General features: G+C 43.6%; 37 non-coding genes across 37 annotated transcripts; all 37 read left to right on the top strand.

Moving 5' to 3' along the window:
- Positions 1 to 94: 94 nt before the first annotated feature.
- On the top strand, positions 95 to 177 carry TRNAL-CAG (transfer RNA leucine (anticodon CAG)). Its single transcript has one exon. It is a non-coding gene; the product is annotated as a tRNA-Leu (tRNA).
- A 191-nt stretch (positions 178 to 368) lies between these two features.
- On the top strand, positions 369 to 451 carry TRNAL-AAG (transfer RNA leucine (anticodon AAG)). Its single transcript has one exon. It is a non-coding gene; the product is annotated as a tRNA-Leu (tRNA).
- A 1,024-nt stretch (positions 452 to 1,475) lies between these two features.
- TRNAL-UAG (transfer RNA leucine (anticodon UAG)) lies at positions 1,476 to 1,558 on the top strand. Its single transcript has one exon. It is a non-coding gene; the product is annotated as a tRNA-Leu (tRNA).
- Positions 1,559 to 2,190: 632 nt separating this feature from the next.
- TRNAL-CAG (transfer RNA leucine (anticodon CAG)) lies at positions 2,191 to 2,273 on the top strand. The gene has a single exon. It is a non-coding gene; the product is annotated as a tRNA-Leu (tRNA).
- A 191-nt stretch (positions 2,274 to 2,464) lies between these two features.
- TRNAL-AAG (transfer RNA leucine (anticodon AAG)) lies at positions 2,465 to 2,547 on the top strand. The gene has a single exon. It is a non-coding gene; the product is annotated as a tRNA-Leu (tRNA).
- A 1,024-nt stretch (positions 2,548 to 3,571) lies between these two features.
- On the top strand, positions 3,572 to 3,654 carry TRNAL-UAG (transfer RNA leucine (anticodon UAG)). Its single transcript has one exon. It is a non-coding gene; the product is annotated as a tRNA-Leu (tRNA).
- A 632-nt stretch (positions 3,655 to 4,286) lies between these two features.
- TRNAL-CAG (transfer RNA leucine (anticodon CAG)) lies at positions 4,287 to 4,369 on the top strand. Its single transcript has one exon. It is a non-coding gene; the product is annotated as a tRNA-Leu (tRNA).
- Positions 4,370 to 4,560: 191 nt separating this feature from the next.
- Positions 4,561 to 4,643, top strand: TRNAL-AAG (transfer RNA leucine (anticodon AAG)). The gene has a single exon. It is a non-coding gene; the product is annotated as a tRNA-Leu (tRNA).
- Positions 4,644 to 5,667: 1,024 nt separating this feature from the next.
- On the top strand, positions 5,668 to 5,750 carry TRNAL-UAG (transfer RNA leucine (anticodon UAG)). Its single transcript has one exon. It is a non-coding gene; the product is annotated as a tRNA-Leu (tRNA).
- Positions 5,751 to 6,382: 632 nt separating this feature from the next.
- TRNAL-CAG (transfer RNA leucine (anticodon CAG)) lies at positions 6,383 to 6,465 on the top strand. Its single transcript has one exon. It is a non-coding gene; the product is annotated as a tRNA-Leu (tRNA).
- Positions 6,466 to 7,762: 1,297 nt separating this feature from the next.
- On the top strand, positions 7,763 to 7,845 carry TRNAL-UAG (transfer RNA leucine (anticodon UAG)). The gene has a single exon. It is a non-coding gene; the product is annotated as a tRNA-Leu (tRNA).
- A 632-nt stretch (positions 7,846 to 8,477) lies between these two features.
- TRNAL-CAG (transfer RNA leucine (anticodon CAG)) lies at positions 8,478 to 8,560 on the top strand. Its single transcript has one exon. It is a non-coding gene; the product is annotated as a tRNA-Leu (tRNA).
- Positions 8,561 to 8,751: 191 nt separating this feature from the next.
- On the top strand, positions 8,752 to 8,834 carry TRNAL-AAG (transfer RNA leucine (anticodon AAG)). Its single transcript has one exon. It is a non-coding gene; the product is annotated as a tRNA-Leu (tRNA).
- A 1,023-nt stretch (positions 8,835 to 9,857) lies between these two features.
- Positions 9,858 to 9,940, top strand: TRNAL-UAG (transfer RNA leucine (anticodon UAG)). Its single transcript has one exon. It is a non-coding gene; the product is annotated as a tRNA-Leu (tRNA).
- A 632-nt stretch (positions 9,941 to 10,572) lies between these two features.
- Positions 10,573 to 10,655, top strand: TRNAL-CAG (transfer RNA leucine (anticodon CAG)). The gene has a single exon. It is a non-coding gene; the product is annotated as a tRNA-Leu (tRNA).
- A 191-nt stretch (positions 10,656 to 10,846) lies between these two features.
- On the top strand, positions 10,847 to 10,929 carry TRNAL-AAG (transfer RNA leucine (anticodon AAG)). Its single transcript has one exon. It is a non-coding gene; the product is annotated as a tRNA-Leu (tRNA).
- A 1,024-nt stretch (positions 10,930 to 11,953) lies between these two features.
- Positions 11,954 to 12,036, top strand: TRNAL-UAG (transfer RNA leucine (anticodon UAG)). The gene has a single exon. It is a non-coding gene; the product is annotated as a tRNA-Leu (tRNA).
- Positions 12,037 to 12,668: 632 nt separating this feature from the next.
- TRNAL-CAG (transfer RNA leucine (anticodon CAG)) lies at positions 12,669 to 12,751 on the top strand. Its single transcript has one exon. It is a non-coding gene; the product is annotated as a tRNA-Leu (tRNA).
- A 190-nt stretch (positions 12,752 to 12,941) lies between these two features.
- TRNAL-AAG (transfer RNA leucine (anticodon AAG)) lies at positions 12,942 to 13,024 on the top strand. Its single transcript has one exon. It is a non-coding gene; the product is annotated as a tRNA-Leu (tRNA).
- A 1,024-nt stretch (positions 13,025 to 14,048) lies between these two features.
- Positions 14,049 to 14,131, top strand: TRNAL-UAG (transfer RNA leucine (anticodon UAG)). The gene has a single exon. It is a non-coding gene; the product is annotated as a tRNA-Leu (tRNA).
- Positions 14,132 to 14,763: 632 nt separating this feature from the next.
- Positions 14,764 to 14,846, top strand: TRNAL-CAG (transfer RNA leucine (anticodon CAG)). Its single transcript has one exon. It is a non-coding gene; the product is annotated as a tRNA-Leu (tRNA).
- Positions 14,847 to 15,037: 191 nt separating this feature from the next.
- TRNAL-AAG (transfer RNA leucine (anticodon AAG)) lies at positions 15,038 to 15,120 on the top strand. The gene has a single exon. It is a non-coding gene; the product is annotated as a tRNA-Leu (tRNA).
- A 1,025-nt stretch (positions 15,121 to 16,145) lies between these two features.
- TRNAL-UAG (transfer RNA leucine (anticodon UAG)) lies at positions 16,146 to 16,228 on the top strand. Its single transcript has one exon. It is a non-coding gene; the product is annotated as a tRNA-Leu (tRNA).
- Positions 16,229 to 16,860: 632 nt separating this feature from the next.
- Positions 16,861 to 16,943, top strand: TRNAL-CAG (transfer RNA leucine (anticodon CAG)). The gene has a single exon. It is a non-coding gene; the product is annotated as a tRNA-Leu (tRNA).
- A 191-nt stretch (positions 16,944 to 17,134) lies between these two features.
- TRNAL-AAG (transfer RNA leucine (anticodon AAG)) lies at positions 17,135 to 17,217 on the top strand. The gene has a single exon. It is a non-coding gene; the product is annotated as a tRNA-Leu (tRNA).
- Positions 17,218 to 18,240: 1,023 nt separating this feature from the next.
- On the top strand, positions 18,241 to 18,323 carry TRNAL-UAG (transfer RNA leucine (anticodon UAG)). Its single transcript has one exon. It is a non-coding gene; the product is annotated as a tRNA-Leu (tRNA).
- Positions 18,324 to 18,955: 632 nt separating this feature from the next.
- On the top strand, positions 18,956 to 19,038 carry TRNAL-CAG (transfer RNA leucine (anticodon CAG)). Its single transcript has one exon. It is a non-coding gene; the product is annotated as a tRNA-Leu (tRNA).
- A 2,012-nt stretch (positions 19,039 to 21,050) lies between these two features.
- Positions 21,051 to 21,133, top strand: TRNAL-CAG (transfer RNA leucine (anticodon CAG)). The gene has a single exon. It is a non-coding gene; the product is annotated as a tRNA-Leu (tRNA).
- Positions 21,134 to 22,431: 1,298 nt separating this feature from the next.
- TRNAL-UAG (transfer RNA leucine (anticodon UAG)) lies at positions 22,432 to 22,514 on the top strand. Its single transcript has one exon. It is a non-coding gene; the product is annotated as a tRNA-Leu (tRNA).
- A 632-nt stretch (positions 22,515 to 23,146) lies between these two features.
- TRNAL-CAG (transfer RNA leucine (anticodon CAG)) lies at positions 23,147 to 23,229 on the top strand. Its single transcript has one exon. It is a non-coding gene; the product is annotated as a tRNA-Leu (tRNA).
- A 191-nt stretch (positions 23,230 to 23,420) lies between these two features.
- On the top strand, positions 23,421 to 23,503 carry TRNAL-AAG (transfer RNA leucine (anticodon AAG)). The gene has a single exon. It is a non-coding gene; the product is annotated as a tRNA-Leu (tRNA).
- A 1,024-nt stretch (positions 23,504 to 24,527) lies between these two features.
- On the top strand, positions 24,528 to 24,610 carry TRNAL-UAG (transfer RNA leucine (anticodon UAG)). Its single transcript has one exon. It is a non-coding gene; the product is annotated as a tRNA-Leu (tRNA).
- Positions 24,611 to 25,242: 632 nt separating this feature from the next.
- On the top strand, positions 25,243 to 25,325 carry TRNAL-CAG (transfer RNA leucine (anticodon CAG)). The gene has a single exon. It is a non-coding gene; the product is annotated as a tRNA-Leu (tRNA).
- A 191-nt stretch (positions 25,326 to 25,516) lies between these two features.
- Positions 25,517 to 25,599, top strand: TRNAL-AAG (transfer RNA leucine (anticodon AAG)). The gene has a single exon. It is a non-coding gene; the product is annotated as a tRNA-Leu (tRNA).
- A 1,024-nt stretch (positions 25,600 to 26,623) lies between these two features.
- TRNAL-UAG (transfer RNA leucine (anticodon UAG)) lies at positions 26,624 to 26,706 on the top strand. Its single transcript has one exon. It is a non-coding gene; the product is annotated as a tRNA-Leu (tRNA).
- A 632-nt stretch (positions 26,707 to 27,338) lies between these two features.
- Positions 27,339 to 27,421, top strand: TRNAL-CAG (transfer RNA leucine (anticodon CAG)). Its single transcript has one exon. It is a non-coding gene; the product is annotated as a tRNA-Leu (tRNA).
- Positions 27,422 to 27,612: 191 nt separating this feature from the next.
- TRNAL-AAG (transfer RNA leucine (anticodon AAG)) lies at positions 27,613 to 27,695 on the top strand. Its single transcript has one exon. It is a non-coding gene; the product is annotated as a tRNA-Leu (tRNA).
- The last annotated feature ends 89 nt before the right edge of the window (positions 27,696 to 27,784 follow it).

Genomic DNA, 27,784 nt, shown 5'->3' with positions numbered 1-27,784 from the left:
AAGTACTTATAATAGGATAAATAAATTGAGGGCATGCCTTTTCGGTACCCCACTTGCATGGCTGTCTGGCCTGTGGAAGGTTCCACAAATGCAAGTCAGGATGGCCGAGTGGTCTAAGGCGCTGCGTTCAGGTCGCAGTCTCTTCTGGAGGCGTGGGTTCAAATCCCACTTCTGACAATTGTGTGTTTACTCTACTTTTTTCTTGAGAGAGAAAAAATCTGATCATTTCCCTCACATGGGCTTATATGGTTGTCTACTTGGAAAAGTGCAGTGAGTTTTTTTCTTGCTCTAGCCACTCATGACCTAAGTTGTGTGCTTTTTTTGGTTCACAATATCTTTCCCTCTCTGTAGATGATCAAGCACATGTGGTCAGGATGGCCGAGTGGTCTAAGGCGCTGCGATAAGGCCGCAGTCTCTCCTGGAGGCGTGGGTTCGAATCCCACTTCTGACAAAACATTAAGTCCATTTTGTCTCTGAGTTCTTTTAGAATCTCAGCTAAAAATTGGCAGTGCATATAATATCTGAATAAGTAACAAACTTCAGTTTCAACTGCAAATTAATTTGCCCAATTCTGTCTTCAAGCTCGTATAATATTCTTCTAGCACTCGTGGTGTTTTATGTGTTTTTTGGGGGGTGCTTAAAAAGTCCCTTTTATTAATGAAATGGGTTACATTCAGTCTTGTGATATTTTTGGTTTCCAATAAGTAGATTGTTAATTTTATGTAACCTCATTTTCTAATGCTCCATTCAAGAGATGTTTCCACTATGAAATGCAGAGCAAGGGGAAAGAGCACAAGTGATAGAGCGAGTGAGTGAGAAGGGGTGTTGAGGAAGGAGAGAATGAAACAAAGACAGAGTGAGTGAACGGCAGGTAGGCCTAGAAGAGGAGACTAGAAGTGAAGGCGACATACTTTTCCATGCTTTTGACCTCCCACCCATCCCAAACCGACCACAAACGTACCATCTATGCAACGTTGGTATGCAGAAATTCACGCCTCAGCCAGTGAGGGTAAGTCCCAGGCCAGGGGCTAGAGAGCAAAAGACTGCATGTGCTCAGACGTTCCCTGCTAGGGACAGTTGATCTGAAACAAGGTCTGCTCTCTTGTATCCAGCAAGGATCTAGAAATCCTGCATGAATCTGCAAGGCACAATGACAGCATACATTTGCATAATATGCCCCACCTTCTGCCTTCCTACTTCCTGTGCAGTAGTTGTTTGTGTAGAGAGAGAGGTCGCAGGCAAGGTAATTTTGTGAGTAGGATACAGGACCCTAAATAGCTGGTGAGAGGTATGAGGTATTTTAAAAGCATAAAAATTGTACACCTGTGAAATGAAATGCTTTCACAAGTGATCTTCTGTGTTTATTGTCCTGTGCATAAAGTTGCACCTTATGTTTGAAGGTTTAAATTATTTCAGGCTTGCATGGAGGCAGAAATTTCTGAGTGACTTTTATACATTTCTTAAGACTCTGCACTGTCAGGATGGCCGAGTGGTCTAAGGCGCTGTGTTTAGGCCGCAGTCTCCTCTGGAGGCGTGGGTTCGAATCCCACTTCTGACTTGACTTTTGGAGATGTAATCTCCTTTTTCAGGTTAACATCTGATGGAAGTTGCATCTGTTGGTCTTCACCTGGGATGTGATTCCGTCCTCATCTAGTCAAGAGAGCTGGGGTTTCTCATATATTTCGGTTGTATAAAGTCTTGCTGACAAAGTGCAGTCCTTACTATATGAGCATAGGACCCATGTAAGAGCTCATCTGGAAGAGTCATGCTCTTGTATGCCCTGGCCAGACAGGCCATGCAAATATGGAAGAATGCCTAGCATCTGGTAGACAGTTGGACTCCAGCACACTTACGGCAATTTCCTCAGGGCTGTGATCAGGGGCTGCTTAGATTTGCGTATTTCACCTTATGTTGTGACATTGAAATTCCTTGTTGAATTTGCTTTAGCTAGCCAAGAGGTGGCTGTTGACTCAATTTCAAAGCAGCTTTGTTCCGTTCAAGTGGCTGGTTAATAGCACTTTCTCTTTGTACGCCTTAAAGGTCTAAAGAGTTCTTCATAGGTACTGCTCTCTATGGATTGTTCAAAGATCTGTTGGAAGTACTTATAATAGGATAAATAAATTGAGGGCATGCCTTTTCGGTACCCCACTTGCATGGCTGTCTGGCCTGTGGAAGGTTCCACAAATGCAAGTCAGGATGGCCGAGTGGTCTAAGGCGCTGCGTTCAGGTCGCAGTCTCTTCTGGAGGCGTGGGTTCAAATCCCACTTCTGACAATTGTGTGTTTACTCTACTTTTTTCTTGGGAGAGAAAAAATCAGATCATTTCCCTCACATGGGCTTATATGGTTGTCTACTTGGAAAAGTGCAGTGAGTTTTTTTCTTGCTCTAGCCACTCATGACCTAAGTTGTGTGCTTTTTTTGGTTCACAATATCTTTCCCTCTCTGTAGATGATCAAGCAAATGTGGCCAGGATGGCCGAGTGGTCAAAGGCGCTGCGTTAAGGCCGCAGTCTCTCCTGGAGGCGTGGGTTCGAATCCCACTTCTGACAAAACTTTAAGTCCATTTTGTCTCTGAGTTCTTTTAGAATCTCAGCTAAAAATTGGCAGTGCATATAATATCTGAATAAGTAACAAACTTCAGTTTCAACTGCAAATTAATTTGCCCAATTCTGTCTTCAAGCTCGTATAATATTCTTCTAGCACTCGTGGTGTTTTATGTGTTTTTTGGGGGGTGCTTAAAAAGTCCCTTTTATTAATGAAATGGGTTACATTCAGTCTTGTGATATTTTTGGTTTCCAATAAGTAGATTGTTAATTTTATGTAACCTCATTTTCTAATGCTCCATTCAAGAGATGTTTCCACTATGAAATGCAGAGCAAGGGGAAAGAGCACAAGTGATAGAGCGAGTGAGTGAGAAGGGGTGTTGAGGAAGGAGAGAATGAAACAAAGACAGAGTGAGTGAACGGCAGGTAGGCCTAGAAGAGGAGACTAGAAGTGAAGGCGACATACTTTTCCCTGCTTTTGACCTCCCACCCATCCCAAACTGACCACAAACGTACCATCTATGCAACGTTGGTATGCAGAAATTCACGCCTCAGCCAGTGAGGGTAAGTCCCAGGCCAGGGGCTAGAGAGCAAAAGACTGCATGTGCTCAGACGTTCCCTGCTAGGGACAGTTGATCTGAAACAAGGTCTGCTCTCTTGTATCCAGCAAGGATCTAGAAATCCTGCATGAATCTGCAAGGCACAATGACAGCATACATTTGCATAATATGCCCCACCTTCTGCCTTCCTACTTCCTGTGCAGTAGTTGTTTGTGTAGAGAGAGAGGTCGCAGGCAAGGTAATTTTGTGAGTAGGATACAGGACCCTAAATAGCTGGTGAGAGGTATGAGGTATTCTAAAAGCATAAAAATTGTACACCTGTGAAATGAAATGCTTTCACATGTGATCTTCTGTGTTTATTGTCCTGTGCATAAAGTTGCACCTTGTGTTTGAAGGTTTAAATTATTTCAGGCTTGCATGGAGGCAGAAATTTCTGAGTGACTTTTATACATTTCTTAAGACTCTGCACTGTCAGGATGGCCGAGTGGTCTAAGGCGCTGTGTTTAGGCCGCAGTCTCCTCTGGAGGCGTGGGTTCGAATCCCACTTCTGACATGACTTTTGGAGATGTAATCTCCTTTTTCAGGTTAACATCTGATGGAAGTTGCATCTGTTGGTCTTCACCTAGGATGTGATTCCGTCCTCATTTAGTCAAGAGAGCTGGGGTTTCTCATATATTTCGGTTGTATAAAGTCTTGCTGACAAAGTGCAGTCCTTACTATATGAGCATAGGACCCATGTAAGAGCTCATCTGGAAGAGTCATGCTCTTGTATGCCCTGGCCAGACAGGCCATGCAAATATGGAAGAATGCCTAGCATCTGGTAGACAGTTGGACTCCAGCACACTTACGGCAATTTCCTCAGGGCTGTGATCAGGGGCTGCTTAGATTTGCGTATTCCACCCTATGTTGTGACATTGAAATTCCTTGTTGAATTTGCTTTAGCTCGCCAAGAGGTGGCTGTTGACTCAATTTCAAAGCAGCTTTGGGCCTTTCAAGTGGCTGGTTAATAGCACTTTCTCTTTGTACGCCTTAAAGGTCTAAAGAGTTCTTCATAGGTACTGCTCTCTATGGATTGTTCAAAGATCTGTTGGAAGTACTTATAATAGGATAAATAAATTGAGGGCATGCCTTTTCGGTACCCCACTTGCATGGCTGTCTGGCCTGTGGAAGGTTCCACAAATGCAAGTCAGGATGGCCGAGTGGTCTAAGGCGCTGCGTTCAGGTCGCAGTCTCTTCTGGAGACGTGGGTTCAAATCCCACTTCTGACAATTGTGTGTTTACTCTACTTTTTTCTTGAGAGAGAAAAAATCAGATCATTTCCCTCACATGGGCTTATATGGTTGTCTACTTGGAAAAGTGCAGTGAGTTTTTTTCTTGCTCTAGCCACTCATGACCTAAGATGTGTGCTTTTTTTGGTTCACAATATCTTTCCCTCTCTGTAGATGATCAAGCACATGTGGTCAGGATGGCCGAGTGGTCTAAGGCGCTGCGTTAAGGCCGCAGTCTCTCCTGGAGGCGTGGGTTCGAATCCCACTTCTGACAAAACTTTAAGTCCATTTTGTCTCTGAGTTCTTTTAGAATCTCAGCTAAAAATTGGCAGTGCATATAATATCTGAATAAGTAACAAACTTCAGTTTCAACGGCAAATTAATTTGCCCAATTCTGTCTTCAAGCTCGTATAATATTCTTCTAGCACTCGTGGTGTTTTATGTGTTTTTTGGGGGGTGCTTAAAAAGTCCCTTTTATTAATGAAATGGGTTACATTCAGTCTTGTGATATTTTTGGTTTCCAATAAGTAGATTGTTAATTTTATGTAACCTCATTTTCTAATGCTCCATTCAAGAGATGTTTCCACTATGAAATGCAGAGCAAGGGGAAAGAGCACAAGTGATAGAGCGAGTGAGTGAGAAGGGGTGTTGAGGAAGGAGAGAATGAAACAAAGACAGAGTGAGTGAACAGCAGGTAGGCCTAGAAGAGGAGACTAGAAGTGAAGGCGACATACTTTTCCCTGCTTTTGACCTCCCACCCATCCCAAACTGACCACAAACGTACCATCTATGCAACGTTGGTATGCAGAAATTCACGTCTCAGCCAGTGAGGGTAAGTCCCAGGCCAGGGGCTAGAGAGCAAAAGACTGCATGTGCTCAGACGTTCCCTGCTAGGGACAGTTGATCTGAAACAAGGTCTGCTCTCTTGTATCCAGCAAGGATCTAGAAATCCTGCATGAATCTGCAAGGCACAATGACAGCATACATTTGCATAATATGCCCCACATTCTGCCTTCCTACTTCCTGTGCAGTAGTTGTTTGTGTAGAGAGAGAGGTCGCAGGCAAGGTAATTTTGTGAGTAGGATACAGGACCCTAAATAGTTGGTGAGAGGTATGAGGTATTTTAAAAGCATAAAAATTGTACACCTGTGAAATGAAATGCTTTCACATGTGATCTTCTGTGTTTATTGTCCTGTGCATAAAGTTGCACCTTGTGTTTGAAGGTTTAAATTATTTCAGGCTTGCATGGAGGCAGAAATTTCTGAGTGACTTTTATACATTTCTTAAGACTCTGCACTGTCAGGATGGCCGAGTGGTCTAAGGCGCTGTGTTTAGGCCGCAGTCTCCTCTGGAGGCGTGGGTTCGAATCCCACTTCTGACATGACTTTTGGAGATGTAATCTCCTTTTTCAGGTTAACATCTGATGGAAGTTGCATCTGTTGGTCTTCACCTGGGATGTGATTCCGTCCTCATCTAGTCAAGAGAGCTGGGGTTTCTCATATATTTCGGTTGTATAAAGTCTTGCTGACAAAGTGCAGTCCTTACTATATGAGCATAGGACCCATGTAAGAGCTCATCTGGAAGAGTCATGCTCTTGTATGCCCTGGCCAGACAGGCCATGCAAATATGGAAGAATGCCTAGCATCTGGTAGACAGTTGGACTCCAGCACACTTACGGCAATTTCCTCAGGGCTGTGATCAGGGGCTGCTTAGATTTGCGTATCCCACCCTATGTTGTGACATTGAAATTCCTTGTTGAATTTGCTTTAGCTAGCCAAGAGGTGGCTGTTGACTCAATTTCAAAGCAGCTTTGGGCCTTTCAAGTGGCTGGTTAATAGCACTTTCTCTTTGTACGCCTTAAAGGTCTAAAGAGTTCTTCATAGGTACTGCTCTCTATGGATTGGTCATAGATCTGTTGGAAGTACTTATAATAGGATAAATAAATTGAGGGCATGCCTTTTCGGTACCCCACTTGCATGGCTGTCTGGCCTGTGGAAGGTTCCACAAATGCAAGTCAGGATGGCCGAGTGGTCTAAGGCGATGCGTTCAGGTCGCAGTCTCTTCTGGAGGCGTGGGTTCAAATCCCACTTCTGACAATTGTGTGTTTACTCTACTTTTTTCTTGAGAGAGAAAAAATCAGATCATTTCCCTCACCATGGCTTATATGGTTGTCTGCTTGGAAAAGTGCAGTGAGTTTTTTTCTTGCTCTAGCCACTCATGACCTAAGATGTGTGCTTTTTTTGGTTCACAATATCTTTTCCTCTCTGTAGATGATCAAGCTAATGTGGTCAGGATGGCCGAGTGGTCTAAGGCGCTGCGTTAAGGCCGCAGTCTCTCCTGGAGGCGTGGTTTCGAATCCCACTTCTGACAAAACTTTAAGTCCATTTTGTCTCTGAGTTCTTTTAGAATCTCAGCTAAAAATTGGCAGTGCATATAATATCTGAATAAGTAACAAACTTCAGTTTCAACTGCAAATTAATTTGCCCAATTCTGTCTTCAAGCTCGTATAATATTCTTCTAGCACTCGTGGTGTTTTATGTGTTTTTTGGGGGGTGCTTAAAAAGTCCCTTTTATTAATGAAATGGGTTACATGCAGTCTTGTGATATTTTTGGTTTCCAATAAGTAGATTGTTAATTTTATGTAACCTCATTTTCTAATGCTCCATTCAAGAGATGTTTCCACTATGAAATGCAGAGCAAGGGGAAAGAGCACAAGTGATAGAGCGAGTGAGTGAGAAGGGGTGTTGAGGAAGGAGAGAATGAAACAAAGACAGAGTGAGTGAACGGCAGGTAGGCCTAGAAGAGGAGACTAGAAGTGAAGGCGACATACTTTTCCCTGCTTTTGACCTCCCACCCATCCCAAACCGACCACAAACGTACCATCTATGCAACGTTGGTATGCAGAAATTCACGCCTCAGCCAGTGAGGGTAAGTCCCAGGCCAGGGGCTAGAGAGCAAAAGACTGCATGTGCTCAGACGTTCCCTGCTAGGGACAGTTGATCTGAAACAAGGTCTGCTCTCTTGTATCCAGCAAGGATCTAGAAATCCTGCATGAATCTGCAAGGCACAATGACAGCATACATTTGCATAATATGCCCCACCTTCTGCCTTCCTACTTCCTGTGCAGTAGTTGTTTGTGTAGAGAGAGAGGTCGCAGGCAAGGTAATTTTGTGAGTAGGATACAGGACCCTAAATAGCTGGTGAGAGGTATGAGGTATTTTAAAAGCATAAAAATTGTACACCTGTGAAATGAAATGCTTTCACATGTGATCTTCTGTGTTTATTGTCCTGTGCATAAAGTTGCACCTTGTGTTTGAAGGTTTAAATTATTTCAGGCTTGCATGAGGCAGAAATTTCTGAGTGACTTTTATACATTTCTTAAGACTCTGCACTGTCGGGATGGCCGAGTGGTCTAAGGCGCTGTGTTTAGGCCGCAGTCTCCTCTGGAGGCGTGGGTTTGAATCCCACTTCTGACATGACTTTTGGAGATGTAATCTCCTTTTTCAGGTTAACATCTGATGGAAGTTGCATCTGTTGGTCTTCACCTGGGATGTGATTCCGTCCTCATCTAGTCAAGAGAGCTGGGGTTTCTCATATATTTCGGTTGTATAAAGTCTTGCTGACAAAGTGCAGTCCTTACTATATGAGCATAGGACCCATGTAAGAGCTCATCTGGAAGAGTCATGCTCTTGTATGCCCTGGCCAGACAGGCCATGCAAATATGGAAGAATGCCTAGCATCTGGTAGACAGTTGGACTCCAGCACACTTACGGCAATTTCCTCAGGGCTGTGATCAGGGGCTGCTTAGATTTGCGTATCCCACCCTATGTTGTGACATTGAAATTCCTTGTTGAATTTGCTTTAGCTAGCCAAGAGGTGGCTGTTGACTCAATTTCAAAGCAGCTTTGTTCCGTTCAAGTGGCTGGTTAATAGCACTTTCTCTTTGTACGCCTTAAAGGTCTAAAGAGTTCTTCATAGGTACTGCTCTCTATGGATTGTTCAAAGATCTGTTGGAAGTACTTATAATAGGATAAATAAATTGAGGGCATGCCTTTTCGGTACCCCACTTGCATGGCTGTCTGGCCTGTGGAAGGTTCCACAAATGCAAGTCAGGATGGCCGAGTGGTCTAAGGCGCTGCGTTCAGGTCGCAGTCTCTTCTGGAGGCGTGGGTTCAAATCCCACTTCTGACAATTGTGTGTTTACTCTACTTTTTTCTTGGGAGAGAAAAAATCAGATCATTTCCCTCACATGGGCTTATATGGTTGTCTACTTGGAAAAGTGCAGTGAGTTTTTTTCTTGCTCTAGCCACTCATGACCTAAGTTGTGTGCTTTTTTTGGTTCACAATATCTTTCCCTCTCTGTAGATGATCAAGCAAATGTGGCCAGGATGGCCGAGTGGTCAAAGGCGCTGCGTTAAGGCCGCAGTCTCTCCTGGAGGCGTGGGTTCGAATCCCACTTCTGACAAAACTTTAAGTCCATTTTGTCTCTGAGTTCTTTTAGAATCTCAGCTAAAAATTGGCAGTGCATATAATATCTGAATAAGTAACAAACTTCAGTTTCAACTGCAAATTAATTTGCCCAATTCTGTCTTCAAGCTCGTATAATATTCTTCTAGCACTCGTGGTGTTTTATGTGTTTTTTGGGGGGTGCTTAAAAAGTCCCTTTTATTAATGAAATGGGTTACATGCAGTCTTGTGATATTTTTGGTTTCCAATAAGTAGATTGTTAATTTTATGTAACCTCATTTTCTAATGCTCCATTCAAGAGATGTTTCCACTATGAAATGCAGAGCAAGGGGAAAGAGCACAAGTGATAGAGCGAGTGAGTGAGATGGGGTGTTGAGGAAGGAGAGAATGAAACAAAGACAGAGTGAGTGAACGGCAGGTAGGCCTAGAAGAGGAGACTAGAAGTGAAGGCGACATACTTTTCCCTGCTTTTGACCTCCCACCCATCCCAAACCGACCACAAACGTACCATCTATGCAACGTTGGTATGCAGAAATTCACGCCTCAGCCAGTGAGGGTAAGTCCCAGGCCAGGGGCTAGAGAGCAAAAGACTGCATGTGCTCAGACGTTCCCTGCTAGGGACAGTTGATCTGAAACAAGGTCTGCTCTCTTGTATCCAGCAAGGATCTAGAAATCCTGCATGAATCTGCAAGGCACAATGACAGCATACATTTGCATAATATGCCCCACCTTCTGCCTTCCTACTTCCTGTGCAGTAGTTGTTTGTGTAGAGAGAGAGGTCGCAGGCAAGGTAATTTTGTGAGTAGGATACAGGACCCTAAATAGCTGGTGAGAGGTATGAGGTATTTTAAAAGCATAAAAATTGTACACCTGTGAAATGAAATGCTTTCACATGTGATCCTCTGTGTTTATTGTCCTGTGCATAAAGTTGCACCTTGTGTTTGAAGGTTTAAATTATTTCAGGCTTGCATGAGGCAGAAATTTCTGAGTGACTTTTATACATTTCTTAAGACTCTGCACTGTCAGGATGGCCGAGTGGTCTAAGGCGCTGTGTTTAGGCCGCAGTCTCCTCTGGAGGCGTGGGTTCGAATCCCACTTCTGACATGACTTTTGGAGATGTAATCTCCTTTTTCAGGTTAACATCTGATGGAAGTTGCATCTGTTGGTCTTCACCTGGGATGTGATTCCGTCCTCATCTAGTCAAGAGAGCTGGGGTTTCTCATATATTTCGGTTGTATAAAGTCTTGCTGACAAAGTGCAGTCCTTACTATATGAGCATAGGACCCATGTAAGAGCTCATCTGGAAGAGTCATGCTCTTGTATGCCCTGGCCAGACAGGCCATGCAAATATGGAAGAATGCCTAGCATCTGGTAGACAGTTGGACTCCAGCACACTTACGGCAATTTCCTCAGGGCTGTGATCAGGGGCTGCTTAGATTTGCGTATTCCACCCTATGTTGTGACATTGAAATTCCTTGTTGAATTTGCTTTAGCTAGCCAAGAGGTGGCTGTTGACTCAATTTCAAAGCAGCTTTGGGCCTTTCAAGTGGCTGGTTAATAGCACTTTCTCTTTGTACGCCTTAAAGGTCTAAAGAGTTCTTCATAGGTACTGCTCTCTATGGATTGTTCAAAGATCTGTTGGAAGTACTTATAATAGGATAAATAAATTGAGGGCATGCCTTTTCGGTACCCCACTTGCATGGCTGTCTGGCCTGTGGAAGGTTCCACAAATGCAAGTCAGGATGGCCGAGTGGTCTAAGGCGCTGCGTTCAGGTCGCAGTCTCTTCTGGAGGCGTGGGTTCAAATCCCACTTCTGACAATTGTGTGTTTACTCTACTTTTTTCTTGAGAGAGAAAAAATCTGATCATTTCCCTTACATGGGCTTATATGGTTGTCTACTTGGAAAAGTGCAGTGAGTTTTTTTCTTGCTCTAGCCACTCATGACCTAAGTTGTGTGCTTTTTTTGGTTCACAATATCTTTCCCTCTCTGTAGATGATCAAGCACATGTGGTCAGGATGGCCGAGTGGTCTAAGGCGCTGCGATAAGGCCGCAGTCTCTCCTGGAGGCGTGGGTTCGAATCCCACTTCTGACAAAACATTAAGTCCATTTTGTCTCTGAGTTCTTTTAGAATCTCAGCTAAAAATTGGCAGTGCATATAATATCTGAATAAGTAACAAACTTCAGTTTCAACTGCAAATTAATTTGCCCAATTCTGTCTTCAAGCTCGTATAATATTCTTCTAGCACTCGTGGTGTTTTATGTGTTTTTTGGGGGGTGCTTAAAAAGTCCCTTTTATTAATGAAATGGGTTACATTCAGTCTTGTGATATTTTTGGTTTCCAATAAGTAGATTGTTAATTTTATGTAACCTCATTTTCTAATGCTCCATTCAAGAGATGTTTCCACTATGAAATGCAGAGCAAGGGGAAAGAGCACAAGTGATAGAGCGAGTGAGTGAGAAGGGGTGTTGAGGAAGGAGAGAATGAAACAAAGACAGAGTGAGTGAACGGCAGGTTGGCCTAGAAGAGGAGACTAGAAGTGAAGGCGACATACTTTTCCCTGCTTTTGACCTCCCACCCATCCCAAACCGACCACAAACGTACCATCTATGCAACGTTGGTATGCAGAAATTCACGCCTCAGCCAGTGAGGGTAAGTCCCAGGCCAGGGGCTAGAGAGCAAAAGACTGCATGTGCTCAGACGTTCCCTGCTAGGGACAGTTGATCTGAAACAAGGTCTGCTCTCTTGTATCCAGCAAGGATCTAGAAATCCTGCATGAATCTGCAAGGCACAATGACAGCATACATTTGCATAATATGCCCCACCTTCTGCCTTCCTACTTCCTGTGCAGTAGTTGTTTGTGTAGAGAGAGAGGTCGCAGGCAAGGTAATTTTGTGAGTAGGATACAGGAACCTAAATAGCTGGTGAGAGGTATGAGGTATTCTAAAAGCATAAAAATTGTACACCTGTGAAATGAAATGCTTTCACATGTGATCTTCTGTGTTTATTGTCCTGTGCATAAAGTTGCACCTTGTGTTTGAAGGTTTAAATTATTTCAGGCTTGCATGGAGGCAGAAATTTCTGAGTGACTTTTATACATTTCTTAAGACTCTGCACTGTCAGGATGGCCGAGTGGTCTAAGGCGCTGTGTTTAGGCTGCAGTCTCCTCTGGAGGCGTGGGTTCAAATCCCACTTCTGACATGACTTTTGGAGATGTAATCTCCTTTTTCAGGTTAACATCTGATGGAAGTTGCATCTGTTGGTCTTCACCTGGGATGTGATTCCGTCCTCATCTAGTCAAGAGAGCTGGGGTTTCTCATATATTTCGGTTGTATAAAGTCTTGCTGACAAAGTGCAGTCCTTACTATATGAGCATAGGACCCATGTAAGAGCTCATCTGGAAGAGTCATGCTCTTGTATGCCCTGGCAAGACAGGCCATGCAAATATGGAAGAATGCCTAGCATCTGGTAGACAGTTGGACTCCAGCACACTTACGGCAATTTCCTCAGGGCTGTGATCAGGGGCTGCTTAGATTTGCGTATTTCACCTTATGTTGTGACATTGAAATTCCTTGTTGAATTTGCTTTAGCTAGCCAAGAGGTGGCTGTTGACTCAATTTCAAAGCAGCTTTGTTCCGTTCAAGAGGCTGGTTAATAGCACTTTCTCTTTGTACGCCTTAAAGGTCTAAAGAGTTCTTCATAGGTACTGCTCTCTATGGATTGTTCAAAGATCTGTTGGAAGTACTTATAATAGGATAAATAAATTGAGGGCATGCCTTTTCGGTACCCCACTTGCATGGCTGTCTGGCCTGTGGAAGGTTCCACAAATGCAAGTCAGGATGGCCGAGTGGTCTAAGGCGCTGCGTTCAGGTCGCAGTCTCTTCTGGAGGCGTGGGTTCAAATCCCACTTCTGACAATTGTGTGTTTACTCTACTTTTTTCTTGAGAGAGAAAAAATCTGATCATTTCCCTCACATGGGCTTATATGGTTGTCTACTTGGAAAAGTGCAGTGAGTTTTTTTCTTGCTCTAGCCACTCATGACCTAAGATGTGTGCTTTTTTGGTTCACAATATCTTTCCCTCTCTGTAGATGATCAAGCAAATGTGGTCAGGATGGCCGAGTGGTCTAAGGCGCTGCGTTAAGGCCGCAATCTCTCCTGGAGGCGTGGGTTCGAATCCCACTTCTGACAAAACTTTAAGTCCATTTTGTCTCTGAGTTCTTTTAGAATCTCAGCTAAAAATTGGCAGTGCATATAATATCTGAATAAGTAACAAACTTCAGTTTCAACTGCAAATTAATTTGCCCAATTCTGTCTTCAAGCTCGTATAATATTCTTCTAGCACTCGTGGCGTTTTATGTGTTTTTTGGGGGGTGCTTAAAAAGTCCCTTTTATTAATGAAATGGGTTACATTCAGTCTTGTGATATTTTTGGTTTCCAATAAGTAGATTGTTAATTTTATGTAACCTCATTTTCTAATGCTCCATTCAAGAGATGTTTCCACTATGAAATGCAGAGCAAGGGGAAAGAGCACAAGTGATAGAGCGAGTGAGTGAGAAGGGGTGTTGAGGAAGGAGAGAATGAAACAAAGACAGAGTGAGTGAACGGCAGGTAGGCCTAGAAGAGGAGACTAGAAGTGAAGGCGACATACTTTTCCATGCTTTTGACCTCCCACCCATCCCAAACCGACCACAAACGTACCATCTATGCAACGTTGGTATGCAGAAATTCACGCCTCAGCCAGTGAGGGTAAGTCCCAGGCCAGGGGCTAGAGAGCAAAAGACTGCATGTGCTCAGACGTTCCCTGCTAGGGACAGTTGATCTGAAACAAGGTCTGCTCTCTTGTATCCAGCAAGGATCTAGAAATCCTGCATGAATCTGCAAGGCACAATGACAGCATACATTTGCATAATATGCCCCACCTTCTGCCTTCCTACTTCCTGTGCAGTAGTTGTTTGTGTAGAGAGAGAGGTCGCAGGCAAGGTAATTTTGTGAGTAGGATACAGGACCCTAAATAGCTGGTGAGAGGTATGAGGTATTTTAAAAGCATAAAAATTGTACACCTGTGAAATGAAATGCTTTCACAAGTGATCTTCTGTGTTTATTGTCCTGTGCATAAAGTTGCACCTTGTGTTTGAAGGTTTAAATTATTTCAGGCTTGCATGGAGGCAGAAATTTCTGAGTGACTTTTATACATTTCTTAAGACTCTGCACTGTCAGGGTGGCCGAGTGGTCTAAGGCGCTGTGTTTAGGCCGCAGTCTCCTCTGGAGGCGTGGGTTCGAATCCCACTTCTGACATGACTTTTGGAGATGTAATCTCCTTTTTCAGGTTAACATCTGATGGAAGTTGCATCTGTTGGTCTTCACCTGGGATGTGATTCCGTCCTCATCTAGTCAAGAGAGCTGGGGTTTCTCATATATTTCGGTTGTATAAAGTCTTGCTGACAAAGTGCAGTCCTTACTATATGAGCATAGGACCCATGTAAGAGCTCATCTGGAAGAGTCATGCTCTTGTATGCCCTGGCCAGACAGGCCATGCAAATATGGAAGAATGCCTAGCATCTGGTAGACAGTTGGACTCCAGCACACTTACGGCAATTTCCTCAGGGCTGTGATCAGGGGCTGCTTAGATTTGCGTATTTCACCTTATGTTGTGACATTGAAATTCCTTGTTGAATTTGCTTTAGCTAGCCAAGAGGTGGCTGTTGACTCAATTTCAAAGCAGCTTTGTTCCGTTCAAGTGGCTGGTTAATAGCACTTTCTCTTTGTACGCCTTAAAGGTCTAAAGAGTTCTTCATAGGTACTGCTCTCTATGGATTGTTCAAAGATCTGTTGGAAGTACTTATAATAGGATAAATAAATTGAGGGCATGCCTTTTCGGTACCCCACTTGCATGGCTGTCTGGCCTGTGGAAGGTTCCACAAATGCAAGTCAAGATGGCCGAGTGGTCTAAGGCGCTGCGTTCAGGTCGCAGTCTCTTCTGGAGGCGTGGGTTCAAATCCCACTTCTGACAATTGTGTGTTTACTCTACTTTTTTCTTGGGAGAGAAAAAATCAGATCATTTCCCTCACATGGGCTTATATGGTTGTCTACTTGGAAAAGTGCAGTGAGTTCTTTTCTTGCTCTAGCCACTCATGACCTAAGTTGTGTGCTTTTTTTGGTTCACAATATCTTTCCCTCTCTGTAGATGATCAAGCAAATGTGGCCAGGATGGCCGAGTGGTCTAAGGCGCTGCGTTAAGGCCGCAGTCTCTCCTGGAGGCGTGGGTTCGAATCCCACTTCTGACAAAACTTTAAGTCCATTTTGTCTCTGAGTTCTTTTAGAATCTCAGCTAAAAATTGGCAGTGCATATAATATCTGAATAAGTAACAAACTTCAGTTTCAACTGCAAATTAATTTGCCCAATTCTGTCTTCAAGCTCGTATAATATTCTTCTAGCACTCGTGGTGTTTTATGTGTTTTTTGGGGGGTGCTTAAAAAGTCCCTTTTATTAATGAAATGGGTTACATTCAGTCTTGTGATATTTTTGGTTTCCAATAAGTAGATTGTTAATTTTATGTAACCTCATTTTCTAATGCTCCATTCAAGAGATGTTTCCACTATGAAATGCAGAGCAAGGGGAAAGAGCACAAGTGATAGAGCGAGTGAGTGAGAAGGGGTGTTGAGGAAGGAGAGAATGAAACAAAGACAGAGTGAGTGAACGGCAGGTAGGCCTAGAAGAGGAGACTAGAAGTGAAGGCGACATACTTTTCCCTGCTTTTGACCTCCCACCCATCCCAAACTGACCACAAACGTACCATCTAATGCAACGTTGGTATGCAGAAATTCACGTCTCAGCCAGTGAGGGTAAGTCCCAGGCCAGGGGCTAGAGAGCAAAAGACTGCATGTGCTCAGACGTTCCCTGCTAGGGACAGTTGATCTGAAACAAGGTCTGCTCTCTTGTATCCAGCAAGGATCTAGAAATCCTGCATGAATCTGCAAGGCACAATGACAGCATACATTTGCATAATATGCCCCACATTCTGCCTTCCTACTTCCTGTGCAGTAGTTGTTTGTGTAGAGAGAGAGGTCGCAGGCAAGGTAATTTTGTGAGTAGGATACAGGACCCTAAATAGCTGGTGAGAGGTATGAGGTATTTTAAAAGCATAAAAATTGTACACCTGTGAAATTAAATGCTTTCACATGTGATCTTCTGTGTTTATTGTCCTGTGCATAAAGTTGCACCTTGTGTTTGAAGGTTTAAATTATTTCAGGCTTGCATGGAGGCAGAAATTTCTGAGTGACTTTTATACATTTCTTAAGACTCTGCACTGTCAGGATGGCCGAGTGGTCTAAGGCGCTGTGTTTAGGCCGCAGTCTCCTCTGGAGGCGTGGGTTCGAATCCCACTTCTGACATGACTTTTGGAGATGTAATCTCCTTTTTCAGGTTAACATCTGATGGAAGTTGCATCTGTTGGTCTTCACCTGGGATGTGATTCCGTCCTCATCTAGTCAAGAGAGCTGGGGTTTCTCATATATTTCGGTTGTATAAAGTCTTGCTGACAAAGTGCAGTCCTTACTATATGAGCATAGGACCCATGTAAGAGCTCATCTGGAAGAGTCATGCTCTTGTATGCCCTGGCCAGACAGGCCATGCAAATATGGAAGAATGCCTAGCATCTGGTAGACAGTTGGACTCCAGCACACTTACGGCAATTTCCTCAGGGCTGTGATCAGGGGCTGCTTAGATTTGCGTATCCCACCCTATGTTGTGACATTGAAATTCCTTGTTGAATTTGCTTTAGCTAGCCAAGAGGTGGCTGTTGACTCAATTTCAAAGCAGCTTTGGGCCTTTCAAGTGGCTGGTTAATAGCACTTTCTCTTTGTACGCCTTAAAGGTCTAAAGAGTTCTTCATAGGTACTGCTCTCTATGGATTGGTCATAGATCTGTTGGAAGTACTTATAATAGGATAAATAAATTGAGGGCATGCCTTTTCGGTACCCCACTTGCATGGCTGTCTAGCCTGTGGAAGGTTCCACAAATGCAAGTCAGGATGGCCGAGTGGTCTAAGGCGATGCGTTCAGGTCGCAGTCTCTTCTGGAGGCGTGGGTTCAAATCCCACTTCTGACAATTGTGTGTTTACTCTACTTTTTTCTTGAGAGAGAAAAAATCAGATCATTTCCCTCACAATGGCTTATATGGTTGTCTGCTTGGAAAAGTGCAGTGAGTTTTTTTCTTGCTCTAGCCACTCATGACCTAAGATGTGTGCTTTTTTTGGTTCACAATATCTTTTCCTCTCTGTAGATGATCAAGCTAATGTGGTCAGGATGGCCGAGTGGTCTAAGGCACTGCGTTAAGGCCGCAGTCTCTCCTGGAGGCGTGGGTTCGAATCCCACTTCTGACAAAACTTTAAGTCCATTTTGTCTCTGAGTTCTTTTAGAATCTCAGCTAAAAATTGGCAGTGCATATAATATCTGAATAAGTAACAAACTTCAGTTTCAACTGCAAATTAATTTGCCCAATTCTGTCTTCAAGCTCGTATAATATTCTTCTAGCACTCGTGGTGTTTTATGTGTTTTTTGGGGGGTGCTTAAAAAGTCCCTTTTATTAATGAAATGGGTTACATTCAGTCTTGTGATATTTTTGGTTTCCAATAAGTAGATTGTTAATTTTATGTAACCTCATTTTCTAATGCTCCATTCAAGAGATGTTTCCACTATGAAATGCAGAGCAAGGGGAAAGAGCACAAGTGATAGAGCGAGTGAGTGAGAAGGGGTGTTGAGGAAGGAGAGAATGAAACAAAGACAGAGTGAGTGAACGGCAGGTAGGCCTAGAAGAGGAGACTAGAAGTGAAGGCGACATACTTTTCCCTGCTTTTGACCTCCCACCCATCCCAAACCGACCACAAACGTACCATCTATGCAACGTTGGTATGCAGAAATTCACGCCTCAGCCAGTGAGGGTAAGTCCCAGGCCAGGGGCTAGAGAGCAAAAGACTGCATGTGCTCAGACGTTCCCTGCTAGGGACAGTTGATCTGAAACAAGGTCTGCTCTCTTGTATCCAGCAAGGATCTAGAAATCCTGCATGAATCTGCAAGGCACAATGACAGCATACATTTGCATAATATGCCCCACCTTCTGCCTTCCTACTTCCTGTGCAGTAGTTGTTTGTGTAGAGAGAGAGGTCGCAGGCAAGGTAATTTTGTGAGTAGGATACAGGACCCTAAATAGCTGGTGAGAGGTATGAGGTATTTTAAAAGCATAAAAATTGTACACCTGTGAAATGAAATGCTTTCACATGTGATCTTCTGTGTTTATTGTCCTGTGCATAAAGTTGCACCTTGTGTTTGAAGGTTTAAATTATTTCAGGCTTGCATGAGGCAGAAATTTCTGGTTGACTTTTATACATTTCTTAAGACTCTGCACTGTCGGGATGGCCGAGTGGTCTAAGGCGCTGTGTTTAGGCCGCAGTCTCCTCTGGAGGCGTGGGTTCGAATCCCACTTCTGACATGACTTTTGGAGATGTAATCTCCTTTTTCAGGTTAACATCTGATGGAAGTTGCATCTGTTGGTCTTCACCTGGGATGTGATTCCGTCCTCATCTAGTCAAGAGAGCTGGGGTTTCTCATATATTTCGGTTGTATAAAGTCTTGCTGACGAAGTGCAGTCCTTACTATATGAGCATAGGACCCATGTAAGAGCTCATCTGGAAGAGTCATGCTCTTGTATGCCCTGGCCAGACAGGCCATGCAAATATGGAAGAATGCCTACCATCTGGTAGACAGTTGGACTCCAGCACACTTACGGCAATTTCCTCAGGGCTGTGATCAGGGGCTGCTTAGATTTGCGTATCCCACCCTATGTTGTGACATTGAAATTCCTTGTTGAATTTGCTTTAGCTAGCCAAGAGGTGGCTGTTGACTCAATTTCAAAGCAGCTTTGGGCCTTTCAAGTGGCTGGTTAATAGCACTTTCTCTTTGTACGCCTTAAAGGTCTAAATAGTTCTTCATAGGTACTGCTCTCTATGGATTGGTCATAGATCTGTTGGAAGTACTTATAATAGGATAAATAAATTGAGGGCATGCCTTTTCGGTACCCCACTTGCATGGCTGTCTGGCCTGTGGAAGGTTCCACAAATGCAAGTCAGGATGGCCGAGTGGTCTAAGGCGCTGCGTTCAGGTCGCAGTCTCTTCTGGAGGCGTGGGTTCAAATCCCACTTCTGACAATTGTGTGTTTACTCTACTTTTTTCTTGGGAGAGAAAAAATCAGATCATTTCCCTCACAATGGCTTATATGGTTGTCTGCTTGGAAAAGTGCAGTGAGTTTTTTTCTTGCTCTAGCCACTCATGACCTAAGATGTGTGCTTTTTTTGGTTCACAATATCTTTTCCTCTCTGTAGATGATCAAGCTAATGTGGTCAGGTTGGCCGAGTGGTCTAAGGCGCTGCGTTAAGGCCGCAGTCTCTCCTGGAGGCGTGGGTTCGAATCCCACTTCTGACAAAACTTTAAGTCCATTTTGTCTCTGAGTTCTTTTAGAATCTCAGCTAAAAATTGGCAGTGCATATAATATCTGAATAAGTAACAAACTTCAGTTTCAACTGCAAATTAATTTGCCCAATTCTGTCTTCAAGCTCGTATAATATTCTTCTAGCACTCGTGGTGTTTTATGTGTTTTTTGGGGGGTGCTTAAAAAGTCCCTTTTATTAATGAAATGGGTTACATGCAGTCTTGTGATATTTTTGGTTTCCAATAAGTAGATTGTTAATTTTATGTAACCTCATTTTCTAATGCTCCATTCAAGAGATGTTTCCACTATGAAATGCAGAGCAAGGGGAAAGAGCACAAGTGATAGAGCGAGTGAGTGAGAAGGGGTGTTGAGGAAGGAGAGAATGAAACAAAGACAGAGTGAGTGAACGGCAGGTAGGCCTAGAAGAGGAGACTAGAAGTGAAGGCAACATACTTTTCCCTGCTTTTGACCTCCCACCCATCCCAAACCGACCACAAACGTACCATCTATGCAACGTTGGTATGCAGAAATTCACGCCTCAGCCAGTGAGGGTAAGTCCCAGGCCAGGGGCTAGAGAGCAAAAGACTGCATGTGCTCAGACGTTCCCTGCTAGGGACAGTTGATCTGAAACAAGGTCTGCTCTCTTGTATCCAGCAAGGATCTAGAAATCCTGCATGAATCTGCAAGGCACAATGACAGCATACATTTGCATAATATGCCCCACCTTCTGCCTTCCTACTTCCTGTGCAGTAGTTGTTTGTGTAGAGAGAGAGGTCGCAGGCAAGGTAATTTTGTGAGTAGGATACAGGACCCTAAATAGCTGGTGAGAGGTATGAGGTATTTTAAAAGCATAAAAATTGTACACCTGTGAAATGAAATGCTTTCACATGTGATCCTCTGTGTTTATTGTCCTGTGCATAAAGTTGCACCTTGTGTTTGAAGGTTTAAATTATTTCAGGCTTGCATGAGGCAGAAATTTCTGAGTGACTTTTATACATTTCTTAAGACTCTGCACTGTCAGGATGGCTGAGTGGTCTAAGGCGCTGTGTTTAGGCCGCAGTCTCCTCTGGAGGCGTGGGTTCGAATCTCACTTCTGACATGACTTTTGGAGATGTAATCTCCTTTTTCAGGTTAACATCTGATGGAAGTTGCATCTGTTGGTCTTCACCTGGGATGTGATTCCGTCCTCATCTAGTCAAGAGAGCTGGGGTTTCTCATATATTTCGGTTGTATAAAGTCTTGCTGACAAAGTGCAGTCCTTACTATATGAGCATAGGACCCATGTAAGAGCTCATCTGGAAGAGTCATGCTCTTGTATGCCCTGGCCAGACAGGCCATGCAAATATGGAAGAATGCCTAGCATCTGGTAGACAGTTGGACTCCAGCACACTTACGGCAATTTCCTCAGGGCTGTGATCAGGGGCTGCTTAGATTTGCGTATTCCACCCTATGTTGTGACATTGAAATTCCTTGTTGAATTTGCTTTAGCTAGCCAAGAGGTGGCTGTTGACTCAATTTCAAAGCAGCTTTGGGCCTTTCAAGTGGCTGGTTAATAGCACTTTCTCTTTGTACGCCTTAAAGGTCTAAAGAGTTCTTCATAGGTACTGCTCTCTATGGATTGTTCAAAGATCTGTTGGAAGTACTTATAATAGGATAAATAAATTGAGGGCATGCCTTTTCGGTACCCCACTTGCATGGCTGTCTGGCCTGTGGAAGGTTCCACAAATGCAAGTCAGGATGGCCGAGTGGTCTAAGGCGCTGCGTTCAGGTCGCAGTCTCTTCTGGAGGCGTGGGTTCAAATCCCACTTCTGACAATTGTGTGTTTACTCTACTTTTTTCTTGAGAGAGAAAAAATCTGATCATTTCCCTCACATGGGCTTATATGGTTGTCTACTTGGAAAAGTGCAGTGAGTTTTTTTCTTGCTCTAGCCACTCATGACCTAAGTTGTGTGCTTTTTTTGGTTCACAATATCTTTCCCTCTCTGTAGATGATCAAGCACATGTGGTCAGGATGGCCGAGTGGTCTAAGGCGCTGCGATAAGGCCGCAGTCTCTCCTGGAGGCGTGGGTTCGACTCCCACTTCTGACAAAACATTAAGTCCATTTTGTCTCTGAGTTCTTTTAGAATCTCAGCTAAAAATTGGCAGTGCATATAATATCTGAATAAGTAACAAACTTCAGTTTCAACTGCAAATTAATTTGCCCAATTCTGTTTTCAAGCTCGTATAATATTCTTCTAGCACTCGTGGTGTTTTATGTGTTTTTTGGGGGGTGCTTAAAAAGTCCCTTTTATTAATGAAATGGGTTACATTCAGTCTTGTGATATTTTTGGTTTCCAATAAGTAGATTGTTAATTTTATGTAACCTCATTTTCTAAAGCTCCATTCAAGAGATGTTTCCACTATGAAATGCAGAGCAAGGGGAAAGAGCACAAGTGATAGAGCGAGTGAGTGAGAAGGGGTGTTGAGGAAGGAGAGAATGAAACAAAGACAGAGTGAGTGAACGGCAGGTTGGCCTAGAAGAGGAGACTAGAAGTGAAGGCGACATACTTTTCCCTGCTTTTGACCTCCCACCCATCCCAAACCGACCACAAACGTACCATCTATGCAACGTTGGTATGCAGAAATTCACGCCTCAGCCAGTGAGGGTAAGTCCCAGGCCAGGGGCTAGAGAGCAAAAGACTGCATGTGCTCAGACGTTCCCTGCTAGGGACAGTTGATCTGAAACAAGGTCTGCTCTCTTGTATCCAGCAAGGATCTAGAAATCCGGCATGAATCTGCAAGGCACAATGACAGCATACATTTGCATAATATGCCCCACCTTCTGCCTTCCTACTTCCTGTGCAGTAGTTGTTTGTGTAGAGAGAGAGGTCGCAGGCAAGGTAATTTTGTGAGTAGGATACAGGAACCTAAATAGCTGGTGAGAGGTATGAGGTATTCTAAAAGCATAAAAATTGTACACCTGTGAAATGAAATGCTTTCACATGTGATCTTCTGTGTTTATTGTCCTGTGCATAAAGTTGCACCTTGTGTTTGAAGGTTTAAATTATTTCAGGCTTGCATGGAGGCAGAAATTTCTGAGTGACTTTTATACATTTCTTAAGACTCTGCACTGTCAGGATGGCCGAGTGGTCTAAGGCGCTGTGTTTAGGCCGCAGTCTCCTCTGGAGGCGTGGGTTCGAATCCCACTTCTGACATGACTTTTGGAGATGTAATCTCCTTTTTCAGGTTAACATCTGATGGAAGTTGCATCTGTTGGTCTTCACCTGGGATGTGATTCCGTCCTCATCTAGTCAAGAGAGCTGGGGTTTCTCATATATTTCGGTTGTATAAAGTCTTGCTGACAAAGTGCAGTCCTTACTATATGAGCATAGGACCCATGTAAGAGCTCATCTGGAAGAGTCATGCTCTTGTATGCCCTGGCAAGACAGGCCATGCAAATATGGAAGAATGCCTAGCATCTGGTAGACAGTTGGACTCCAGCACACTTACGGCAATTTCCTCAGGGCTGTGATCAGGGGCTGCTTAGATTTGCGTATTTCACCTTATGTTGTGACATTGAAATTCCTTGTTGAATTTGCTTTAGCTAGCCAAGAGGTGGCTGTTGACTCAATTTCAAAGCAGCTTTGTTCCGTTCAAGTGGCTGGTTAATAGCACTTTCTCTTTGTACGCCTTAAAGGTCTAAAGAGTTCTTCATAGGTACTGCTCTCTATGGATTGTTCAAAGATCTGTTGGAAGTACTTATAATAGGATAAATAAATTGAGGGCATGCCTTTTCGGTACCCCACTTGCATGGCTGTCTGGCCTGTGGAAGGTTCCACAAATGCAAGTCAGGATGGCCGAGTGGTCTAAGGCGCTGCGTTCAGGTCGCAGTCTCTTCTGGAGGCGTGGGTTCAAATCCCACTTCTGACAATTGTGTGTTTACTCTACTTTTTTCTTGAGAGAGAAAAAATCTGATCATTTCCCTCACATGGGCTTATATGGTTGTCTACTTGGAAAAGTGCAGTGAGTTTTTTTCTTGCTCTAGCCACTCATGACCTAAGATGTGTGCTTTTTTTGGTTCACAATATCTTTCCCTCTCTGTAGATGATCAAGCAAATGTGGTCAGGATGGCCGAGTGGTCTAAGGCGCTGCGTTAAGGCCGCAGTCTCTCCTGGAGGCGTGGGTTCGAATCCCACTTCTGACAAAACTTTAAGTCCATTTTGTCTCTGAGTTCTTTTAGAATCTCAGCTAAAAATTGGCAGTGCATATAATATCTGAATAAGTAACAAACTTCAGTTTCAACTGCAAATTAATTTGCCCAATTCTGTCTTCAAGCTCGTATAATATTCTTCTAGCACTCGTGGCGTTTTATGTGTTTTTTGGGGGGTGCTTAAAAAGTCCCTTTTATTAATGAAATGGGTTACATTCAGTCTTGTGATATTTTTGGTTTCCAATAAGTAGATTGTTAATTTTATGTAACCTCATTTTCTAATGCTCCATTCAAGAGATGTTTCCACTATGAAATGCAGAGCAAGGGGAAAGAGCACAAGTGATAGAGCGAGTGAGTGAGAAGGGGTGTTGAGGAAGGAGAGAATGAAACAAAGACAGAGTGAGTGAACGGCAGGTAGGCCTAGAAGAGGAGACTAGAAGTGAAGGCGACATACTTTTCCATGCTTTTGACCTCCCACCCATCCCAAACCGACCACAAACGTACCATCTATGCAACGTTGGTATGCAGAAATTCACGCCTCAGCCAGTGAGGGTAAGTCCCAGGCCAGGGGCTAGAGAGCAAAAGACTGCATGTGCTCAGACGTTCCCTGCTAGGGACAGTTGATCTGAAACAAGGTCTGCTCTCTTGTATCCAGCAAGGATCTAGAAATCCTGCATGAATCTGCAAGGCACAATGACAGCATACATTTGCATAATATGCCCCACCTTCTGCCTTCCTACTTCCTGTGCAGTAGTTGTTTGTGTAGAGAGAGAGGTCGCAGGCAAGGTAATTTTGTGAGTAGGATACAGGACCCTAAATAGCTGGTGAGAGGTATGAGGTATTTTAAAAGCATAAAAATTGTACACCTGTGAAATGAAATGCTTTCACAAGTGATCTTCTGTGTTTATTGTCCTGTGCATAAAGTTGCACCTTGTGTTTGAAGGTTTAAATTATTTCAGGCTTGCATGGAGGCAGAAATTTCTGAGTGACTTTTATACATATCTTAAGACTCTGCACTGTCAGGATGGCCGAGTGGTCTAAGGCGCTGTGTTTAGGCCGCAGTCTCCTCTGGAGGCGTGGGTTCGAATCCCACTTCTGACATGACTTTTGGAGATGTAATCTCCTTTTTCAGGTTAACATCTGATGGAAGTTGCATCTGTTGGTCTTCACCTGGGATGTGATTCCGTCCTCATCTAGTCAAGAGAGCTGGGGTTTCTCATATATTTCGGTTGTATAAAGTCTTGCTGACAAAGTGCAGTCCTTACTATATGAGCATAGGACCCATGTAAGAGCTCATCTGGAAGAGTCATGCTCTTGTATGCCCTGGCCAGACAGGCCATGCAAATATGGAAGAATGCCTAGCATCTGGTAGACAGTTGGACTCCAGCACACTTACGGCAATTTCCTCAGGGCTGTGATCATGGGCTGCTTAGATTTGCGTATTTCACCTTATGTTGTGACATTGAAATTCCTTGTTGAATTTGCTTTAGCTAGCCAAGAGGTGGCTGTTGACTCAATTTCAAAGCAGCTTTGTTCCGTTCAAGTGGCTGGTTAATAGCACTTTCTCTTTGTACGCCTTAAAGGTCTAAAGAGTTCTTCATAGGTACTGCTCTCTATGGATTGTTCAAAGATCTGTTGGAAGTACTTATAATAGGATAAATAAATTGAGGGCATGCCTTTTCGGTACCCCACTTGCATGGCTGTCTGGCCTGTGGAAGGTTCCACAAATGCAAGTCAGGATGGCCGAGTGGTCTAAGGCGCTGCGTTCAGGGCGCAGTCTCTTCTGGAGGCGTGGGTTCAAATCCCACTTCTGACAATTGTGTGTTTACTCTACTTTTTTCTTGGGAGAGAAAAAATCAGATCATATCCCTCACATGGGCTTATATGGTTGTCTACTTGGAAAAGTGCAGTGAGTTTTTTTCTTGCTCTAGCCACTCATGACCTAAGTTGTGTGCTTTTTTTGGTTCACAATATCTTTCCCTCTCTGTAGATGATCAAGCAAATGTGGCCAGGATGGCCGAGTGGTCTAAGGCGCTGCGTTAAGGCCGCAGTCTCTCCTGGAGGCGTGGGTTCGAATCCCACTTCTGACAAAACTTTAAGTCCATTTTGTCTCTGAGTTCTTTTAGAATCTCAGCTAAAAATTGGCAGTGCATATAATATCTGAATAAGTAACAAACTTCAGTTTCAACTGCAAATTAATTTGCCCAATTCTGTCTTCAAGCTCGTATAATATTCTTCTAGCACTCGTGGTGTTTTATGTGTTTTTTGGGGGGTGCTTAAAAAGTCCCTTTTATTAATGAAATGGGTTACATTCAGTCTTGTGATATTTTTGGTTTCCAATAAGTAGATTGTTAATTTTATGTAACCTCATTTTCTAATGCTCCATTCAAGAGATGTTTCCACTATGAAATGCAGAGCAAGGGGAAAGAGCACAAGTGATAGAGCGAGTGAGTGAGAAGGGGTGTTGAGGAAGGAGAGAATGAAACAAAGACAGAGTGAGTGAACGGCAGGTAGGCCTAGAAGAGGAGACTAGAAGTGAAGGCGACATACTTTTCCCTGCTTTTGACCTCCCACCCATCCCAAACCGACCACAAACGTACCATCTATGCAACGTTGGTATGCAGAAATTCACGCCTCAGCCAGTGAGGGTAAGTCCCAGGCCAGGGGCTAGAGAGCAAAAGACTGCATGTGCTCAGACGTTCCCTGCTAGGGACAGTTGATCTGAAACAAGGTCTGCTCTCTTGTATCCAGCAAGGATCTAGAAATCCTGCATGAATCTGCAAGGCACAATGACAGCATACATTTGCATAATATGCCCCACCTTCTGCCTTCCTACTTCCTGTGCAGTAGTTGTTTGTGTAGAGAGAGAGGTCGCAGGCAAGGTAATTTTGTGAGTAGGATACAGGACCCTAAATAGCTGGTGAGAGGTATGAGGTATTCTAAAAGCATAAAAATTGTACACCTGTGAAATTAAATGCTTTCACATGTGATCTTCTGTGTTTATTGTCCTGTGCATAAAGTTGCACCTTGTGTTTGAAGGTTTAAATTATTTCAGGCTTGCATGGAGGCAGAAATTTCTGAGTGACTTTTATACATTTCTTAAGACTCTGCACTGTCAGGATGGCCGAGTGGTCTAAGGCGCTGTGTTTAGGCCGCAGTCTCCTCTGGAGGCGTGGGTTCGAATCCCACTTCTGACATGACTTTTGGAGATGTAATCTCCTTTTTCAGGTTAACATCTGATGGAAGTTGCATCTGTTGGTCTTCACCTGGGATGTGATTCCGTCCTCATCTAGTCAAGAGAGCTGGGGTTTCTCATATATTTCGGTTGTATAAAGTCTTGCTAACAAAGTGCAGTCCTTACTATATGAGCATAGGACCCATGTAAGAGCTCATCTGGAAGAGTCATGCTCTTGTATGCCCTGGCCAGACAGGCCATGCAAATATGGAAGAATGCCTAGCATCTGGTAGACAGTTGGACTCCAGCACACTTACGGCAATTTCCTCAGGGCTGTGATCAGGGGCTGCTTAGATTTGCGTATTCCACCCTATGTTGTGACATTGAAATTCCTTGTTGAATTTGCTTTAGCTAGCCAAGAGGTGGCTGTTGACTCAATTTCAAAGCAGCTTTGGGCCTTTCAAGTGGCTGGTTAATAGCACTTTCTCTTTGTACGCCTTAAAGGTCTAAAGAGTTCTTCATAGGTACTGCTCTCTATGGATTGTTCAAAGATCTGTTGGAAGTACTTATAATAGGATAAATAAATTGAGGGCATGCCTTTTCGGTACCCCACTTGCATGGCTGTCTGGCCTGTGGAAGGTTCCACAAATGCAAGTCAGGATGGCCGAGTGGTCTAAGGCGCTGCGTTCAGGTCGCAGTCTCTTCTGGAGGCGTGGGTTCAAATCCCACTTCTGACAATTGTGTGTTTACTCTACTTTTTTCATGGGAGAGAAAAAATCAGATCATTTCCCTCACATGGGCTTATATGGTTGTCTACTTGGAAAAGTGCAGTGAGTTTTTTTCTTGCTCTAGCCACTCATGACCTAAGTTGTGTGCTTTTTTTGGTTCACAATATCTTTCCCTCTCTGTAGATGATCAAGCAAATGTGGCCAGGATGGCCGAGTGGTCTAAGGCGCTGCGTTAAGGCCGCAGTCTCTCCTGGAGGCGTGGGTTCGAATCCCACTTCTGACAAAACTTTAAGTCCATTTTGTCTCTGAGTTCTTTTAGAATCTCAGCTAAAAATTGGCAGTGCATATAATATCTGAATAAGTAACAAACTT

Source organism: Lissotriton vulgaris, chromosome 8 (assembly GCF_964263255.1).
Source record: "Lissotriton vulgaris chromosome 8, aLisVul1.2, whole genome shotgun sequence".
NCBI lineage: Eukaryota > Metazoa > Chordata > Amphibia > Caudata > Salamandridae > Lissotriton > Lissotriton vulgaris.
The sequence above is the reverse complement of the archived record's forward strand: the minus strand, read 5'-3'. Positions and strand labels throughout refer to the sequence as shown.